Source organism: Malus domestica, chromosome 10 (assembly GCF_042453785.1).
Source record: "Malus domestica chromosome 10, GDT2T_hap1".
Lineage (NCBI taxonomy): Eukaryota > Viridiplantae > Streptophyta > Magnoliopsida > Rosales > Rosaceae > Malus > Malus domestica.
In genome coordinates this window covers 16,445,518-16,465,235 of record NC_091670.1, presented here as the reverse complement: position 1 = coordinate 16,465,235, position 19,718 = coordinate 16,445,518, and the positions used below count along the sequence as shown (strand labels likewise).

Here is a 19,718-nt window from a genome sequence, read left to right as displayed (position 1 = left end):
GGCAACCATGCTAACGTGGATTTTTTGTTTGGTATAATTGTCTTTGTAATTTTTTTTGAATTACAGGCTTTTAGAGACGCAATTTTTTCAAAAAGCAAGCCACTAAAAAGAAGCAAAATACGTTTAGCTACAAACAATTAGATGAAGATCGTCACTAAATGTTTTAAATGACGAAAAATTTGTTCCAGATTGTATATTAACTTCATTTTTGGCTTTTTGTCCATAGTTTGAGCTTTGGATCCACCTCAAACACAATGTAGGGCATATGAGACATACAAACCTTGTCCAAATCATCACTATAACTGATTCTAACATGTATTCGTACGCAAATTACACTGGAAAATAGAAAAATAAAATAGGCTTAAATTTTGATATCATCCAAAAATACCAATTCATACAACAGTTCAGTAGAAATGTTGATACCATACAACTAAATCCTAAACAAAAGAGTTTTAAATGTTCCAAAACAAAGATTTCATACCTGAACTAACTCTTGGTTTGCTTTCCAACATCCAAAACATAATTCCTCAAAAAAAAATTTGACTTGTTCTTTTTACCAAGACTACATGATCTGTTCAATAATGCCAAGCTAGACTGTGGCTCTCTGCTTCTGCAGCCACGTAGGTACCTTATTACAGTATGGAGCATTAGCATGGATGTTTTGGTTGCCCATCCCACAAGTATACTTGTCCACAAATGTTTTCACTATATGTAGAATTCTTTACATTGGCAGCACGAATGAGAAAGGGACACCCAATAACACATTTGATACTAACCCTTGTGTTATCATTTTGCTGGAATCGGAATTGTCTACAATAAGGACAGAATGCCTTCTTGCTGTTTCTCTAAAAACTTTTGCACTTTGAAATATTAAGCCCAATTCTAACTATGGGTTTTTCATTTTCCACATATGGTACAAATTCTCTCCATTTGGGTAGAGGCCTAGTTCTTTTCACACCTACAGTGTGCTTCACTCTCACTTGAATTTGATGGGGTACTGATTCTTGGATCTATAGGGCCTTCTTCAGTGAACTCATTATGTGCTTCTAAGTTTTCTACATTGTCACCTTCAACATGGTACACATAACATTCAAAAACCTCTTCATCTTTCTCATCTTCAAGTATTATGTCATCTTCCTCATTTTGTTCATGTAAACCTCTTCATAATCTTCATCATCGCTGCCTTCAACATCATCAAAATCACTTACTTGTTTTCCCTTGTCCTTGGGAGATTTAGGGCCTTTTTTCTTGTCTTTCCCTTCCTCTCCTTTAGCTTTGTTCCCCATATTTCCAAATTCACCTTCATTTGCTTATGCACCATCCTCCTCATTATTTGCTTGAATTTCTAAGTCCTTAAGATAATCATTTTCTTCTTCATCAAGAATTTTATCTTCTTTTGCAGATTCTTGTGGCTGAGGCTTCACATAAAGCTCTATGATCTTCTACTTGCCAGGTGGATAGGAATACATAATTTGTAGCACTTCTGCAGCCTCTAATAACTCAACCATTCTTTTTTCCTTGAAATGCATAGAATGAGCAAACTTCACTTTCTCCCACTTCTTTAACTAACCACTTCATTTCTAGCATTGAGATGTAGTCCCCAGACAAAAGTCATACCATTTGTATGTACCACCTCTATATTCCCACTTGAGACCGTCTTTATCAAATTGTGTAAGTTCACCACACTACCTTGAAAGTGAAGATATCAACATCATCTACAAAAGCACATAATCAAATGTAGCATAGAAATTAGAAATGTAGCATAGAAAATTAGAATTTAGAGATGGATTAGTGTGCTTTCACTAACATATACACAAGATTAGCATAAACCCCCAATACAACATAATTTAATCAGGCGTAGTTATAGTTTAATCCATATGTGAATATAATTGTTCTTTGTAGTGTAGTAGCTCTGTTTTTGAAGAATGTTGCTTTGTCTCTACTTCACATGAATAAAACCTTTCAAAAGGCTACATACAACCACACATAGCCCTAGTTTGGCATTGAGGTTCTTAAAAAAAAAAAGCAGGGATGAAAAAAAGTTGGGAGTAAAATTTGTGTTTGGTAATTTTGCTTATTTTCAAAGTCACTGTCATTTTAAGCTGAAAAGTGGCAAAAAGCAGAAGCAACAAAATGCTGCTTCTCAAAACCAACTTAATGAAACTTTCACAATCTCAAAAATACCCTCATCCGTTTCTCCTTCTTGCTGGGTTGAAGATCGAATCTTCATAGTTGATATTCTTATTTCGCCGGATTTCAAATTTTGAAATCAAAATTCCATTGGAGTATTTTTCAACTCGTCATCGCATAGCAGACCAAAAAGACAAATCCAAAACCCAGCTGTCAAAAACCATCAACAACTCGATCCAAGATGCACAATTTCACACAACAGATCTTCTTAGCAAGCTCATTCTACAACTCGAAGAGGAAGGTGCATCGGAAAGTAGTGGGGAAAGTAGTGGATGGCAGAGGAGATGGGTGGTTTGTGAGAGCTTGCAGACACCATGGATGGCAGAGGAGATGAAATTGGGAAACTAATGGTAGTGAAAAAAAAAATTAGGCAAAAAGGATAACTCTATAATTCTAGATAGGAGAGAGAGAGACAAAGAAAAGGATGAGAGAGGGAGTGGGCGGCTAACTGATTTTGTCCTGATTCTTGCTGGAGAGCTCAGGGATTTGAGTTCTCAGATTTTCTTATCCCCAGCACCCAAAACACGATTCCCGTAACCCAAACTTGGGGTTAAATTCGTAGGGCTAGAGATGATGATAATCTGGTGGTTAGATGGTCTGAGATCAAAGGTTTGTGTGTGGGGTTGTCTCATTGGAGGAGAGAGTGTAGAGAGAGACAGAGAGAGAGAGAGCTGAGAGTTTTCGAGACAGTTCGAGAGTGTAGAGGGAAAGGAAGACACGGGGATAAGGGAAATGGGGTGTGGGCCCCACAGCCACACAAAATCCTCACATAAAAATAGTAATATTAAATAAAATATCATAATAATAATATAGTATTATACCCTTTTTGGTTATTTCACACGGTCAGGGCTGTTTTACATAAAAGTTTACCAAACACTATAATACTGTTTTTTTTTTTTTCCAAAAACACTTTTACAAAAAAAATTTATCAAACATTCAGCTGCTTTATTTCACAGCTGTTTATTCTCACAGCACAACATAAGCAGTTTTTTTTTTAAAACACATCAATACCAAACCAGCCCGTAGAACCCTACCTTACTGTTGAGCAAAAATTGTACATAATATGTAAACAAATAATTCACTCGACACAATTTCACCCTCGTTCAATTTTCCGAAGAGGGTTTTATTAATTCAAGTTCGACCCATTCTAGACTATGCGCCTATTAATTACAACCCTTCTTTTGGGAAAGGAATACCCTTTGATTCTAATTAGAATAAAATGTAATTTGAGGACTTTGGTGTTTGTTTGATTTTGTGACTGCATCTAGGTTGAATTCTAGATTGCCTACGTACCCTCTTGAAGGATCAAGTCACTCGTAGTTCACGAATTTGGTACTTATTTGGATTTGATGCCTTGTGCAGTTTTAGCTCATGCGGGCGAGGAGCATTTGAAAATTTGATATGGCTTCATGCCATTTGAGACTTTTGTTCAGCTTTGTGCCATTTTGGTATTTGATAGCAGGAGTGAATTTAGTTTATATAAACCAGGGATTCGTTTCGGTTTCACGGTTGTGTCTAAAACTTGATATTAGACTGCCTACGTATCCTTAACGGAATCAAACCGGCGTAGTTCATTATGTGCTTGATTTGGATATGCATATTTGTATTCAGACTTGGTAAACTGAGTAGTCAATTGGATTTATTTAAAACCCATATATGACCTTCGTATTTGCCTAATAGGCTTTGTGAAGTAAGGGTTTTATTTTGCCTTTCCCTTACTTAATTGCTTGATGGAGATTTTCATTTCAATTCCTAATTTTAGGAATTTCGAATGGGACTTGGCCATCAATTGCCACTAATTTTGGTACGGCTTCATTCCGTTTGGGCTTTTGAATAATTAATAGGTAAATGACCTATTAATTAGTGTTGAGTAAAACAATCTGGAAGGGCTTTAAGGGACCACGTCACATCCTACCCTTTTGTTATTTTTTTATAAATGGAACTTGATGGCGCCTTGTCCTGTCTTGTTGCATTTCCTGTTCTTCTATTTATTATGGGGTTTTGAACCATTTGACCCAAATATCTTTCCAATCTGACAGCCATTTTCTTTATGTAACTTTTAAGACTTCTAAGTCCAAATAGGACTCGGTTTTCAACAAACTCTATTCCTCTTCCACGGGAGGTACAGATTTCATTAGGATTCATGCCTCCCCGCAAGATGTCTTCAGCGATTCCTCATTTTCTTAGCTCTAAAACCTGGTGGTTTTCCTCCAGATGCAAGAAACTATTCCAATATATTTGGGATCCCGTGAATTTCGTTATATTTCAGACTTCTATTTGGATTGAGTATCCGTGGATTTCAAAGTGAGAATAGGTAAGGTTGGCGGAATTCAAACTCTTTTGAATTGTTCTAATTTTATCTTCTTTTCCCCTTAAACCGTAGAGACCTTTTTATGTAGGCCACGGGCTCTCTTTTCTTTCTGCTATACCATCTTGCTTATGCTTCTCTTGTGTACCGAAAATTCAAAGCGAAAAGGAGAAAATAACCAGCAGGTCATTCCATTTTCGTTTTCTATTTTTTGTACTTGATTTGGAGTGGGTTGAGGCTGCTCTGAACTGTGATAATTTTTTGTGCAGGCGTCGCAGGCTTGGTTGTTGGACACACTATTTGCAGTACCGAGTTCGTTGAAAACAAGTGTTGACTCATGGCTCCAAAGGTGAGATTTTGCATTCAGAAATTTGTGGTAACGTGCTCATAGTATCTGCTATACTTTTGGATGGGTTTTGATGTATTATCACTCTCTGGCATTTCTGTTTCTACATAGATGATTATTTTGACTGGTCTTGACAGTGAGCATTTCGATACCCCTTTTGTGTTCCCATTTATGTTTTGTCTTCGATGCTTGCCCTTTTCCTCATTAACACTTACAAAGTGATGCTTTTCCAAAAAAAAAATATTTGTAGTCTTGATTTGTTTTCTGGTTCTTTGGGTGTTAATGTAAAGGCTGCCATGTGTTTCCCAATTAATTTGGGAAGTTTGACAGCAAGGTTTTCTTTCTTTTGTAAACTAGGGACATCCTGAACTCTTTTAAATCCAACTTCACGTGGCACAACAAGTTTTCCTTCTCCATGAACTAGGGACAGCTTGAACTCTTTTAAATCCAACTTCACGTGGCAGAGAAGCAATATCTCTTAGCTGTCCATTTAAAGATTGGGAAATTTTCTTTCTTTCCCTTTTGTCTTGTAGCATATTGACAGTTTCATTTCAATGCTTTTGGTCAATATTTTGACCCAATATTTGACAAAAATGGCATCCACATTATTCATTTGCCTTTGTCAAGTGTTGAATTGGGGAACTTCCCAAGCATGAGTCGGTCACCTCTTTAGCTTTTACAGAAACTTTTCTTCCTCTAGTCACTCTCTTGGAGTATGTTTTCCTACTTTTCCTCTTGAATGCTTTTAGGTCGATGTTTGGAGTTTGAAACTTGCTCTTTCTTTATCAAATCCATTGTTTGACCGATGGCTCCCCTCTTTCTTGTCTTGATGGGAACTTCACGGGACGGTCTAGGCCACCCCGAAGAAATTCATGGGAATGACGATAGTGGTGGGGAGTGGAACTCTTGTGTTTTTTTTTTTGTTCTCTTCAAATTTAGGCAGAGAGAAGACATGTGGCTGCTGCCATTTTTTTTGGATTGCTTTGTGTTGTTGTTGCAGGTATAGAAGAGTAGTCGGTCTACCATTTAAGAAACCTTCCCTGCATAAAAACCTATTCCGGCAGTTTTCTTGTATAAACTGAAGTTTACAAGTTCTGAGTAGTTGGTTATGTACTTTTTTTTACTTCCATTTGCAACACAACATTGAACCAGAGAAATAAAAATATATTAACAGAACTTATTTCATACCTGGTGATGAATGTTCTTCTTTTTTATTCTTGACTTGAATGCACGAATGATTGTACTCCTTGTTCTCTTTTCTGGCAGCAGTTCGTTGCCTTTTGATATTTTCTCTCAAAGTTGCTCTTATTTTCTGCAGAGTTTCTCCTCTCTTTTTCTTTTCTCCTCCTTTACTTGCTGCAGGTGATGCTTATTTATAGGCATCCTAGGAAAGCTCTAGAATTTGTTACATGGGGGAGAGGTAGAGGCCATGAGGGTCGATCTCAGAAATCGAAGAGGCACCTGCTTTTTCAGCCTTGTCAGCACCTGTCACATGCACACTCAACTTTGCGGAAATTACGGGCATTCTGTCGAAGATTTCTAGTGAAGTAGAAAGCACGTGAATGTTACTGTTCAATCATTCACTTTCCACACGCAACATCAGCTCACGGGTACCACAGATAACTTTGCCAAAAATCTCTGACAAAGTTTAGACACGTGAAGCTTGCAGCTCCCATTACATCGCTATGACCAAGAAAGGTAAAAGAATAGCAAAGAAACAACACTAACAAAGTTTAGACACATAAATTTTGAAGGTCTAGCTACCATATTATTACCCACAAGGGTAAAGGAACAGGACCATTGCTGGATAATTGGAAAGTCCCTGTGGGTCAACCTCTGTGCTCCGTGGCAAGGTAGATTAGCAAACAGGCCTAACCTTTACTCACATTCGAGAAAACACTCCCAACAAGATTGCTTGCTTCAAGATCGAAGAGGCACCGTCCTCCGAATCTCGAGAGCCAGACTCCCAACATGATTATTTTCTCAAAAAGTGACGAGACACCGCTCTCCGAATCTCGAGAGCTAGACTCCTAGCAGGATTGCTTTCTCAAAAATCGAAGAGGCACCGTTCTCCGAATCTCGAGAGACAGATCCCCGACAGGATTGCTTGTTCGAAAACCGAAGAGGCACCGCTTTCTCAACTTCGAGAGCCCCTTAGATAAAGCTTGTCTGTAATCCTCACACCGCTTTCTCAACTTCGAGAGCCAGATCTCCTTGGATAAAGCTTGTCTGTAATCTTCACACGTAACATCAGCTTTCCAGATACCACAGACCATTTTTTCAAAGTGCTCTGACAGAGCTAAAACACGTGAAGCTCCACTACCGTGCTATGACCAAGCAGAGTAAAAGAATAGTATTACTCCTTGTTAGGGAGACTCCTATATATGTCGACCTCCATCCTCAACGGACAAGCAGACCTGCAAAAATGCTCAACCCTTCCTCATATCTGAGAGGGCACTCCCAACGAAGCCTCTCGAAATACTCAGCTTTCTTTCCCCCCGAGAATACCTCTGCAAACAAGCTACACTAGAGCAAGAATATCTCATATCATCAGGGTTAAAAGCAAGAGTATCCCATATCATGCTTTTTCCCTGTCTTTTCCTTTGGCCTTGTTCTTACCTGCAAGACAAGGAGAAAGAGAGCAATCAGTCAGCACTTGGAATCAAGCTTCCAGTCCGGAACTGACTGCCTGGAACCCTATTGCTCTCGAGTACTCATCTTCAACATCTTATGCTTCCCGAGAAGATACCACATCTGCCTGAGGAACAAATAGGGCAAGTGAGAAGGATACAAGGAAGCATGTGGAGACAAGCGCAACAGAACACGTGCCGATACATCCACTACTTTGTCAACAGCAAAAGTATCCCATATCAGCATGGTCGAACGTACTCTAGATTTGATGGACTTGTTTTGACCCTCAAATTCTTCAGTCGGCCTTATACTCTGGCGAAAACAAGAAAACCCTCCAGCCCAATTCAAGAATAAGCCTGTGGAAAGTTACTTCTTCAAAAGCAAAAGTATCTCATATCACCTTTTCTCCTTTTCTTCTCTTTATCCTTCATGCTACCTGCCAGATAAGGAGAAGGATAACAATCAGCAGGAACTCGAAATCAAACTTCTGATCTGGGACTGATTGCTTGGAGCTCTGATTGCTTACCTTGTCTGTCACCTCTTTCAGCAGATCCCCTAGCTCGGCGACTTGGGGGACTCCTACTACATGGTTTGTATCGCGCTTGACCAAGCCTGAAACTACAAGTAAGCGTCAAGTGAAATTGATACATTACCTTGTCCATCTCCACCAGTTAAAGATACCACCCCTGGAGGGAGGAAGAGTACTTCCAAAGAAGATGCCACATCTACCTATGAGACAGATAAGGCAAGTGAAGACGATACCACACTTCGGTACTTAAAAGTTTCGTGATTACGAGATCATTCTTCCACAATATTTCCTAATGTCATTTGTACTAAATCATTCACTTGTACTCACTAAAGGAGAGCTTGAACCTATATCCTGTGTAAACCCTTCACAATTAATGAGAACTCCTTTACTCCGTGGACGTAGCCAATCTGGGTGAACCACGTACATCTTGTGTTTGCTTCCTGTCTCTATCCATTTACATACTTATCCACACTAATGACCGGAGCAATCTAGCAAAGATCACAAACTTAATATTTAAGATGATATTCTTTAGTGTATGCTTTTCGCAAACGATGTAGTGTTGATAGATGAAACGCAGGAATGGGTAAACGCGAAGCTTAACCTTTGGGGAGAAGTGTTGGAATCTAAAGGTCTTTGCCTAAGCCGACCAAAGACAGAATATATGGAGTGCAAGTTCAGTGCAAACGGAGGTCAAAATGAGTTAGGGGTGAGGATCGGAGATCAGGAAATACCAAAGAGCGACCGTTTTCGCTACCTAGGATCTATCTTGCAAAAGAACGGAGAATTTGATGGAGATCTCACCCATAGAATACAAGCTGGATGGATGAAGTGGAAGAGTGCATCCGGCGTGTTGTGTGACCGTCGTAGGCCACTGAAGCTCAAGGGAAAATTTTATAGGACGGCAATAAGGCCGGCAATGCTGTATGGCATAAAATGTTGGGCGGTAAAGCATCAACACGTAGGTGTAGTGGAGATGAGGATGCTTCGTTGGATGTGTGGGCACACGAGAAAGGATAAGATTAGGAATGAGGATATCCGAGGTAAAGTAGGAGTAGCCGAAATTGAAGGAAATAGGAGATAAAATCGGTTACGGTGGTTTGGACATGTGCAAAGAAGGCCTACTAACGCTCCGGTTTGAAGATGTGACCACGGGACAGAGGTTCAGGGCCGAAGGTGTAGAGGAAGACCTAGGAAAACTTTGGAAGAGACCCTAAGAAAAGACTTAGAGTACTTGGATCTAACGGAGGACATGACACAAAACCGAGCGCAATGGCGTTCTAGGATTCATATAGCCGACCCCATTTAGTGGGAAAAGGCTTTGTTGTTGTTGTTGTTGTTGTTGTTGTTGTATTTCTGGATGTATTTGTGGGTAAAAGCCCATCCTCATCTTTTGGGCTTGGATTACACCTTGTAGTTTGACCCAATTTGTGTGGACTCTATTTTTTCATATGTTTATTATTAACTAAACCCTTTTAACCTAAAACAGTCAAACAAATGCACTCGGACAAGCACACAAGAACCACAAGCTTATTTTATATCCTGAGATCCCAAATACAACTTGAAAAGCACTCTCAAACAACATATTGCACAATAAAATAATCATACAAATAAACTCCAAACATACAATAATCCCTAAAACCCTCGACCCCAACCAAATCACAATCCGTAAGCATAGTTTAAGGTCAAAATCTACCATACTCTGGTTGAGGAGCTCCAAGTTCTCTTGGGATTGTCATTTTCAAAACCCAAGCAAAAAAAATTCCAGGAAGTCCACCCAATGTCCAGTCACAACACCTCTTCCCTCCACCAACTCCCTAGTCATGAAACCAATCTCCACCCGGAACCAATCTCCAGCCGCAAATGATCGATCGATCGATTTGCAAAGGGTCTTCCAATTTTGCTTATGAAATTCAATCTAACCCCTAGTTCAATCCCAAATAAACATGACTAAACCCAACTAAACTATCTTAATCCTCTTATATCCAGATGCATCCCATATAATTTCCATGTCAAATGCAAATTGTGAATCTAATTGCCAACTAATTATGATATTACAATTTTACCCATCCATGTCAGCAACTTTAACGAAAAGTTAGCAGAAGTAACGGAAACATGGTAAAGTGGAGTGAATTTTGAGTTTTAGGGAATAAAATTGTGACTTCTGAGTTACAGGGAGTAAAGTGCGATTGAAATAGAGCTCCAGGGGTATAATTTGGTACTAGGCAGAATATCCTACAATTAAAAATTTAACTTTGCACAGTAGACTAGCCAAATGAGCTAGTCAACTAGTTACAAGTTAGTGAGTGATAGCAAGTGCAATTGCAAGAACAAATCCTAATCGATCAGTATGATCAACTAATCAGAGTCTTCCCAAATTAGTTTCACAACAACAGTTTCTAAACTTGAACACATTTACATATTAGTTCATTATGCTAACAGTAAAGACAAAGTAATTATGAATTAAAGTATGTTGGGATGACTAGTCAAGCTCACGGGTCAATTAAGTACAAATTCGTCAGTTAATTAAATGCAAATCTATGAATCAAACTTAGTTCACTACAAGTTAACCTAGTCAACAATAATTCAATTCATTGCTAATAATATGCAGTGTAAACTTAGTTGTGAACACATATCAAATAACAAATCATAGGATGCATCAAACATATGCTAGTAAATAATATATGTGGACAAGTTTAAGAGACAAAGAACGCAAGAAGTTTTTGACCGAAAAGCCTAGGTTTGAGTAAACTATGGGTGTTTTATTTAAGTTTCCGTATATGTGCTTTAATTAATTATATTTTAGTTATTTCACATATAGGGGAAACATATCCCGAGGACGTTCGAGGCCAAGCTAGGCTCAGGGGTTACGACCTAGCGACGTACTTGTGAGTGGGCAGTTGCTTTATACCTATACATATTTATAGTTTCTATAAATGTGTAATTACTTCACTTTGAGTATATATATTTTGCCAAATAATTGATAACTGCTATATAATTGTGATAAATGTTACTATATGGTTTAGATATTGTTGTCATGGCATTCCTATATATTTGTACATGCTCATCTTGCTGCACCCGGTGTTAGTACTCACCCCAGGGCCAGGGCTAGTCCTTCACGTGTATGTTCACATCGCACCATTCGCTCGCCTTGGATCCAAGTTAGGTGCCAATCATGTCGGGTAGATTGCATTAGACAATCCTACTTGTATGTGATGTGCTTCTGCACTAGTCTTCACATGATCGTAGTACTAGAGCATATTGATTACACCCAGTCATGTTCGTGTCAGAAATTATCTGTACGAATTTGTGTGTCAGCTTAGATGGACGAGCACTTAGCTATACTTGATTATCGCATGAGTATATTATTGTGGCATTTGATACATCATGATTTGACATGTTTCTGATTTCTCTTCTACTATAATGTTGTTGTATTATTGTTTACATACTTTCATAGTACGTTTCAAGGAAACTATACTTGTTTTACTACGAAAGGTTAGTATATTCGAAAATAAAGGATTTCGTATAAGCATTGTTTTTGCTGACCCACTCAACTTTGTTTTTCGCCCCTCCAGGACCTAAATAGTTGTACTCTTTGTGGCACTCGAGGAATCTCGGCAGTTCTGACATTCTCTTCTGATTAGACGTACAAACTTATCACTGTTGTGTAATAAGTGTACTTTAGTTTCTTTGACTACTCTTCTATAGTCTCACCATCTATTATGCTCTGAATAATTGTACTGGGTTCGTCCCTCGAATGCACACTCTTTCCCTTTCATTATTTAGTATAATTAGTTTTAATTTTATTCACTTTTTGCATCACTTACCCTCATGGTTACGTCACCTCTCGGTGATGGCCAACATGCTTCAACCTTCCCAGGTCGGGGTGTGTCAGACTATACAAGGGAGAGTATATAGTTTTGTAATTATTTTAGTTAAGGAATGGCATTGTAGTATTTCCATGTCAAATTTTGGTTATAATTACGAAAAGTTATAATAGTTGGTTATAATTATATTCATGGTTCAAATTTTGGCTAATTTTCCAATTTTTCAAAAGGACAGAGATGGCAGTAAAAAAATGAGAAATTTGGAAAAAAATAACCAAAATTTCGACTTCATATAGAATTATGACCACCTTTTTAAATTTATGATAATTATAACAAAAATTTGATAGGAAATTACTCATACACCCTTAAACCTAGCTTTTCTCATAGAGTGTGGCATCCTAGAAAGCTTCATTTATGCTAAAAAGTAAAACCATGTTTTCCACCAAGGTCATCAGATAAAGTGATCCAGGTTTTTCAAATTTCATCCAACGGCCCACCTGTTTTAACTCTTTAAAAGTTGTGATAATTTTTTACCGTTAGATGAAATTTGGACGGCCCTGATCACTTGATCCGGTGATCTTGGTGGAAGAGATCCGAAAAGGATCTCTTCCCCTATCTTGTTCACTGAGGGCAAATTGTCTCATTAGCATAAATTTGCTAGCAATCTAGAAATTCAAATGAAACCCAAAAGCCAAGTATACAATTATATCCCAAATGTAGCTTTGCTCATGGGATTTTTACTTGGTAAGGGATTATCTGAAGGCAGAAGAAGTTTGGATATTTACGGCTGTGTAAAGAAAAACCAGAAAGAAAACGGAACCAGACGCAAAGAAAACCTTTTCCCAAATCAATTTATGATGCTGCATTTCCTTCCACGTGTATGCTCCAAACTTGTGACTCCAAAAGCAAACAATAAATATATTAATTTTTTGGTTCTGATTGTATAAGCAGAATAGAAATACCAAATCAGAGAAGGAAGAATCAAAAAGATCTATGGTGGACTATCGAAAGATCTATGGTGGACTATGGAAAAGAAAGAACTGGAATTCATTGGAAAACTTTGGCCTCGTTTGGCAACACGGACTGTACTGACTATTTTTGTCGGATAGGATAAATAGTCATCTGATAGTACTGACTAAATTAGTCGGGCGTTTGGTGCAGTATCGAACTAATGGCTGTATTATTTATACTGTGTTTGATATTGAACCGGATAGGACAAGGGAAAAAAAAAATATGACAAATCTTTGTTTGTTTGTTGAACTTTTCTCATATTTAGGTAAATATTTATACCTATTGAAAACCACATAAATTTTCAAATAACAAAGAAAAATAGTATCAAATTTCACAAGCAAGATATGCATTCCTCATTCTTCAAGTTCCATTAAAATTAACACGAAATACTATCAAATTTCATACCTCTGAGCTACTAAGAAATAACAAATAGGCACAGGAAGTACTTCACCTAAAAGCACTTAAATCGTAAGAAAGTTGGAGAACAAACAGATTAACCGCACAACCTAGTTAGCTAAATCCAGTAGAAATCAAAAAACGCATGCAGCCACACAAGTTCGACTATTGAAATATCAAAACATCACTAACAATCCATTTCTCTAAAAGCATCAGAAACTCGATGCCCAATTCACAAAACCCACCCAAATTTGATCCTGGTGGGTGCAAAATCTTAAACATACGTAGCAAAAATAAGAACCCATATGAATAAAAATTGGAACTTTATACCCAAAATCGAAGAGGCGTACCAGGCGAGCGCTGCAGTTTTTGGGTAGTCGGAAAAAAGTAGCAACGTAACGATAAAGACGAGGAGAAAGTTGGGGGCAAGTGGCGGGGAGAGAGGGGATGAGGTTGATGGAGAAAAGAGGGATTTGGGGTGAGGTCACCCTAAGAAAATAGGGATTGGGATGAGGTAGACGGAGGAGGGAGATTGATGGAAATATTTGGGTTGGATTTGACATAACCAGATGTTGGAAGAAGGAGATCGACTGGGCACAGTTTGACGGGATGAGATCTAGGGCATGGGCTTATAGGAGAAATTGGCTGTTTGGTTATAGGGGCAAGGTTATACTTGGTTGTTTGGTTATATTATTAGATAGCTTTTGTACATTACACGTGGCTATATTTAATTGGACAACATGACAATGTCATAATCTTAGGTCCTTCCCAGTGATGATCCAAGTATTAAAAAAAACGATAGCTACGTGTCAGATGTCCAGGGAGGCCAAGTGATTAGGCATGCCAAACGGGTCGTGTCTGTCGTGTTCATGTCGTTTTCGTGTAACACCTGTTATCTTAACGGATCATGTCGTGTCATACCCGTTATCTTAACGGGTCCTTAACAATACTGGTAAAGTGACCCGACCCGTTATAACCCATTATGACCCCGTTAAGAAAAATATTTTTTTTCTTAAATTTGCACATACCACACATTGCCACATAAATATTACTTCAAAACATTAAAACACATATGTCGTTTAAGTACTACATCTACACTCGAAAATAAGAGCCTAATAAAAAAATAATACATACACTACTAATCTATTACAAATATTAAATGTGCAAAGATATGCAAAATGAAAGAGTTTTTGTTTTCAGAGTTGTGAAGTCTTTCTCAAAAATTTAAACCTCAATTTACAAAATCCTTGATTTACATCGATCATCATGAAATTGTATTGGAACTTTGGCTTGATCTATTGCCTTCAAGAGTTATGTTAATGATGTTTTCAGTAAGGTTTTTTACGTCATAACTCTCTTCCGCATAAACTAAGTATAGAAAAACCAAACGTTAAAAGTCATCAATTTTTTAAATTTAATTTAGGGTTAATCTCTGTTTACTACCCTGAAATTTCGTGGTTTTTAACATTTGGTACATAAAGTGTTTTTCATCCCAAAGTCATACCTCAAGTCTTAATTTTAGGACAGTTTCATAACTCCGTTAAGTTTTCCGTTAGAATTTCTGTTAATTGATGACGTGGCGCTCACGTGGACAATAAGTGAACGTCACGTGTCAATATGGACCCATTTTAATATTAAAAAATTTAAAAAATACAAAAACACAAAAATAATGAAAAAAAAGCCCAACTTGTCCCTCACCCCCACACCATTCTCTCTTCTGCAAATCCCAGCACCTCTCGATTTCTTTCTCTCTCTCTCTCTCTCTCTCTCTCACTACACTCACTTTCTTCCTCTGCCTTATTCGCCGTGAAAAGAATACAAAGAGAAACATCCAGCAAACCCCACCACCGTCGCCAATCTCTCTGAACCCACACCCTACAAAACCCAGCAGAAACCCAGCAAATCAATCTCTCACTGCGATTCCCTAACCTTTCTGGTTCTCCATGTCCTCCGAATTGAGAGCTTCAACCTCCGGCGGCAAAGCCTCCGATCCACACCCTAACCTGACCATCTAGATCTTGAGTGAAGAACACTCACTGTCAACACATCTAGTACGGTCGCAAGAAAATAGAGTAGAAAAGAGAGAAAGAGAGCTTTAAGCGCCTGACTCGACAAAATGCAAGATCCGGCCAACCAGAAACCAGATCCGAGCTCCAGCTCTCAGGACTCTCACCACCTACGCATGGCGCCCGCCGTTTCTAGACACGACTCCGAGCACCCCGTTCCAGGGCTCCTACCACCGTCGAACCCAATCCGAGGCCATTTCCAGATCCCTGACGACTTGGATCTACTCCAGGACCCGTTCGACGGTCCGTCCTGCGGCTTCAAAGAGTTGGGCAGCTCCGATGACGACATCTTCGACACCTACATGGACATAGAGAAGCTCAGATGTGCTTGGAGAGATAGAGAAGCTCAGATGTGCTTGGAGAGAGAGAGAGGTGAAGAGGGAGGTGTGGGAGAGATCGGGAAAGAGAAAAGGAAGGGAGCGGGGAAGAGGGGGGGTGGGTGGGTTTTCTTTCTCGTCGTCTTCTTTTCACGGTGAATAAGGCGGAGGAAGAGAGTGAGGGTAGTGAGAGAGAGAGAGAGAAAGAAATCGAGAGGTGCTGGGATTTGCAGAAGAGAGAAGGTGGGTGTGGGGGTGAGGGGACAGGTTGGCTAAGTGGGTCCATATTGACACGTGGTGCTCAATTATTGTCCACATGAACCCCACATCATCAGTTAACAGAAATTCTAACGGAAAACTTAACGGAAGTATGAAACTATCCCAAAATTAAGACTTGAGGTATGACTCTGAGATGAAAAAAACTTCATGTATGAAATGTTGAAAACCACGAAATTTTAGGGTAGTAAACAGAGATTAACCCTTTAATTTAATATATATATATATATATATAATTATATTATATAATTATTATAGTTTTTAAGGGTATAAAATTTTTAAATTAATATATATATATATATTTATTATAGTTTATTCTAACTTTTAGTAAGTATAACATAAGATTTTGTGATATCCACTAGTGTAAATATTTTAAATTGAAGATCGAATTCATTCGTTGTATTCATATAGGGGCAAGGAGTGTAGCTGTAAAAAATCATCAAAATCGGAGTTAAAATAACCGTTAAATCGTGATTTTTCATTTTATAACCGTTGAAAAGTTTTGTCCCGTTACTTGATCTCTGAATGTTTGTTTTTTGCAATTTTTGGCGTATGCGATCTCGAAGTATATACAACCATGTTTAACGATTGGATTGTTGAAACTAGTTTCGTAGAATGCGTGTATCTCATCAAAACAATAGATTCACTAACACTTAAAAGTTTTATTCATACTTTCATTAAATATAACATAAGATTTGTGGTATTCATTAGTGTAAATATTTTAAATTGAAGATCGAATTCAATCATTGTATTCATATAGGGTCAAGGAGTGTAGCTGCAAAAAATTATCAAAATCAAAGTTAAAATGACTGTTAAATCGTGATTTTTCTTTTTATAACCGTCGAAAAGTTTTGTCCCGTTAATTGATCTATGAATGTATGTTTTTTGCAATTTTTGGCGTATGCGATCTCGAAGTATATACAAACATGTTTGACGGTTGGATTATTGAAACTAGTTTCGTAGATTGAGTATCCCATCAAAACAATAGATTCACTAATACTTAAGAGTTTATTCATACTTTCATTAAGTATAACATAAGATTTTGTGGTATCCACTTGTGTAGATATTTTAAATTGACGATCAAATTCATTCATTGTATTCATATAGGGTCAAGGAGTGTAGCTGTAAAAAATCATCAAAATCAGAGTTAAAATGACCGTTAAATTATGATTTTTTGTTTTATAACCGTCAAAAAGTTTTGTCCCATTACTTGATCTCTGAATGTTTGTTTTTTGCAATTTTTGGCTATGCGATCTCGAAGTATATACAAACATATTTGACGGTTGGATCATTGAAACTCGTTTTGTAGATTGAGTTCCTCATCAAAACAATAGATTCACTCATACTTAAGAGTTTATTCATACTTTCATTAAGTATAACATAAGATTTTGCTAGTGTAAATATTTCAAATTGAAGATCGAATTCATTCATTGTATTCATATAGGGTCAAGGAGTGTAGCTGTAAACAATCATCAAAATCGGAGTTAAAATAACCGTTAAATCGTGATTTTTCGTTTATAACCGTCGAAACGTTTTGTCCCGTTACTTGATCTCTGAATGTTTGTTTTTTCAAATTTTGGCGTATGCGATCTCGAAGTCTATACAAACATGTTTGACGATTGGATCGTTGAAACTAGTTTTGTAGAATGCGTGTATCTCATCAAAACAATAGATTCACTAACACTTAAAAGTTTTATTCATACTTTCATTAAGTACAACATAGGATTTGTGGTATCCACTAGTGTGCATATTTTAAATTGAAGATCGAATTCAATCATTGTATTCATATAGGGTCAATGAGTGTAGCTGCAAAAAATCATCAAAATCGGAGTTAAAATGATTGTTAAATCGTGATTTTTCTTTTTATAATTGTTGAAAAGTTTTGTCCCATTACTTGATATATGAATGTTTGTTTTCTGCAATTTTTGGCGTATACGATCTCGAAGTATATACAAACATGTTTGACGGTTGGATCATTGAACTAGTTTCGTAGATTGAGTATCCCATTAAAACAATAGATTCACTAATACTTAAGAATTTATTCATACTTTCATTAAGTATAAGATAAGATTTTGCGGTATCAACTAGTGTAAATATTTTAAATTGAAGATTGAATTCATTTATTGTATTCATATAGGGTCAAGGAGTGTAGCTATAAAAAATCATCAAAATTAGAGTTAAACCGTTAAATTATGATTTTTTGTTTTATAACCGTTGAAACGTTTTGTCTCGTTACTTGATCTCTGAATGTTTGTTTTTTGCAATTTTTGGCGCATGTGATCTCTAAGTATATACAAACATGTTTGACGGTTGGATCATTCAAACTCGTTTTGTAGATTGAGTACCTCATCAAAACAATAGATTCACTAATACTTAAGAGTTTTATTCATACTTTCATTAAGTATAACATAAGATTTTGCTAGTGTAAATATTTCAAATTGAAGATCGAATTCATTCATTGTATTCATATAGGGTCAAGGAGTGTAGCTGTAAAAAATCATCAAAATTGGAGTTAAAATAACCTTTAAACCGTGATTTTTCGTTTATAACCGTCAAAAAGTTTTGTCCCGTTACTTGATCTCTGAATATTTGTTTTTTGCAATTTTTGGCGTATGCGATCTCGAAGTCTATACAAACATGTTTGACGATTGGATCGTTGAAACTAGTTTCGTAGAATGCGTGTATCTCATCAAAACAATAGATTCACTAACACTTAAAAGTTTTATTCATACTTTCATTAAGTATAAGATAAGATTTGTGGTATCCAGTAATGTAAATATTTGAAATTGAAGATCGAATTCAATCATTGTATTCATATAGGGTCAAGGAGTGTAGCTGTAAAAAATCATCAAAATCGGAGTTAAAATGACCGTTAAATCGTGATTTTTCTTTTTATAACCGTAGAAAAGTTTTGTCCCGTTACTTGATCTATGAATGTTTGTTTTTTGCAATTTTTGGCGTATGCAATCTCGAAGTATATACAAACATGTTTGACGGTTGGATCATTGAAACTAGTTTCGTAGATTGAGTATCCCATTAAAACAATAGATTCACTAATATTTAATAGTTTATTCATATTTTCATTAAGTATAACATAAGATTTTGTGGTATCCACTAGTGCAAATATTTTAAATTGAAGATTGAATTCGTCCATTGTATTCATTTAGTGTCAAGGAGTGTAGCTGTAAAAAATCATCAAAATCAGAGTTAAAATAACCGTTAAATTGTGATTTTTCGTTTTATAACCGTCGAAAAGTTTTGTCCCGTTACTTGATCTATGAATGTTTGTTTTTTGCAATTTTTTGGCGTATGCGATCTCGAAGTATATACAAACATGTTTGACGGTTGGATCATTGAAACTAGTTTTGTAGAATGAGTATCCCATCAAAACAATAGATTCACTAATACTTAAGAGTTTATTCATACTTTCATTAAGTATCCACTAGTGTAAATATTTTGAATTGAAGATGGAATTCATTCGTTGTATTCATATTGGATTAAGGATTGAAGCTATAAAAACTAATCAAAATCGGAGTAATAACCGTTAAATCGTGATTTTTCGTTTTATAACCATCGAAAAGTTTTGTTCCGTTACTTTATCTTTGAATGTTTGTTTTTTGCGATTTTTTGCTAATACGATCTCGAAGCATATACAAATAAGTTCGACGGTTGGATCGTTGAAATTAGTTTCGTATAATTCGTATCTCATCAAGTTCAATGGTGTGTGTGTATATATATATATATTAAGTAGATTTAAATATATTTATTTTGTACGTATAATTGACCGGTACACAGAGTAGTACATCACGTATCATTAATAGTGG

The 19,718-nt window shown here is 36.9% G+C and overlaps 1 long non-coding RNA gene across 1 annotated transcript; it reads right to left on the bottom strand.

Annotated features, from left to right (window-relative positions):
• Positions 1 to 343: 343 nt before the first annotated feature.
• LOC139188891 (uncharacterized) lies at positions 344 to 13,888 on the bottom strand. The gene is made up of 2 exons (XR_011572280.1): positions 13,586 to 13,888; positions 344 to 1,715 (listed from the first exon to the last, which is right to left on the bottom strand). It is a non-coding gene; the product is annotated as an uncharacterized lncRNA (long non-coding RNA).
• Between the last annotated feature and the right edge of the window lie 5,830 nt (positions 13,889 to 19,718).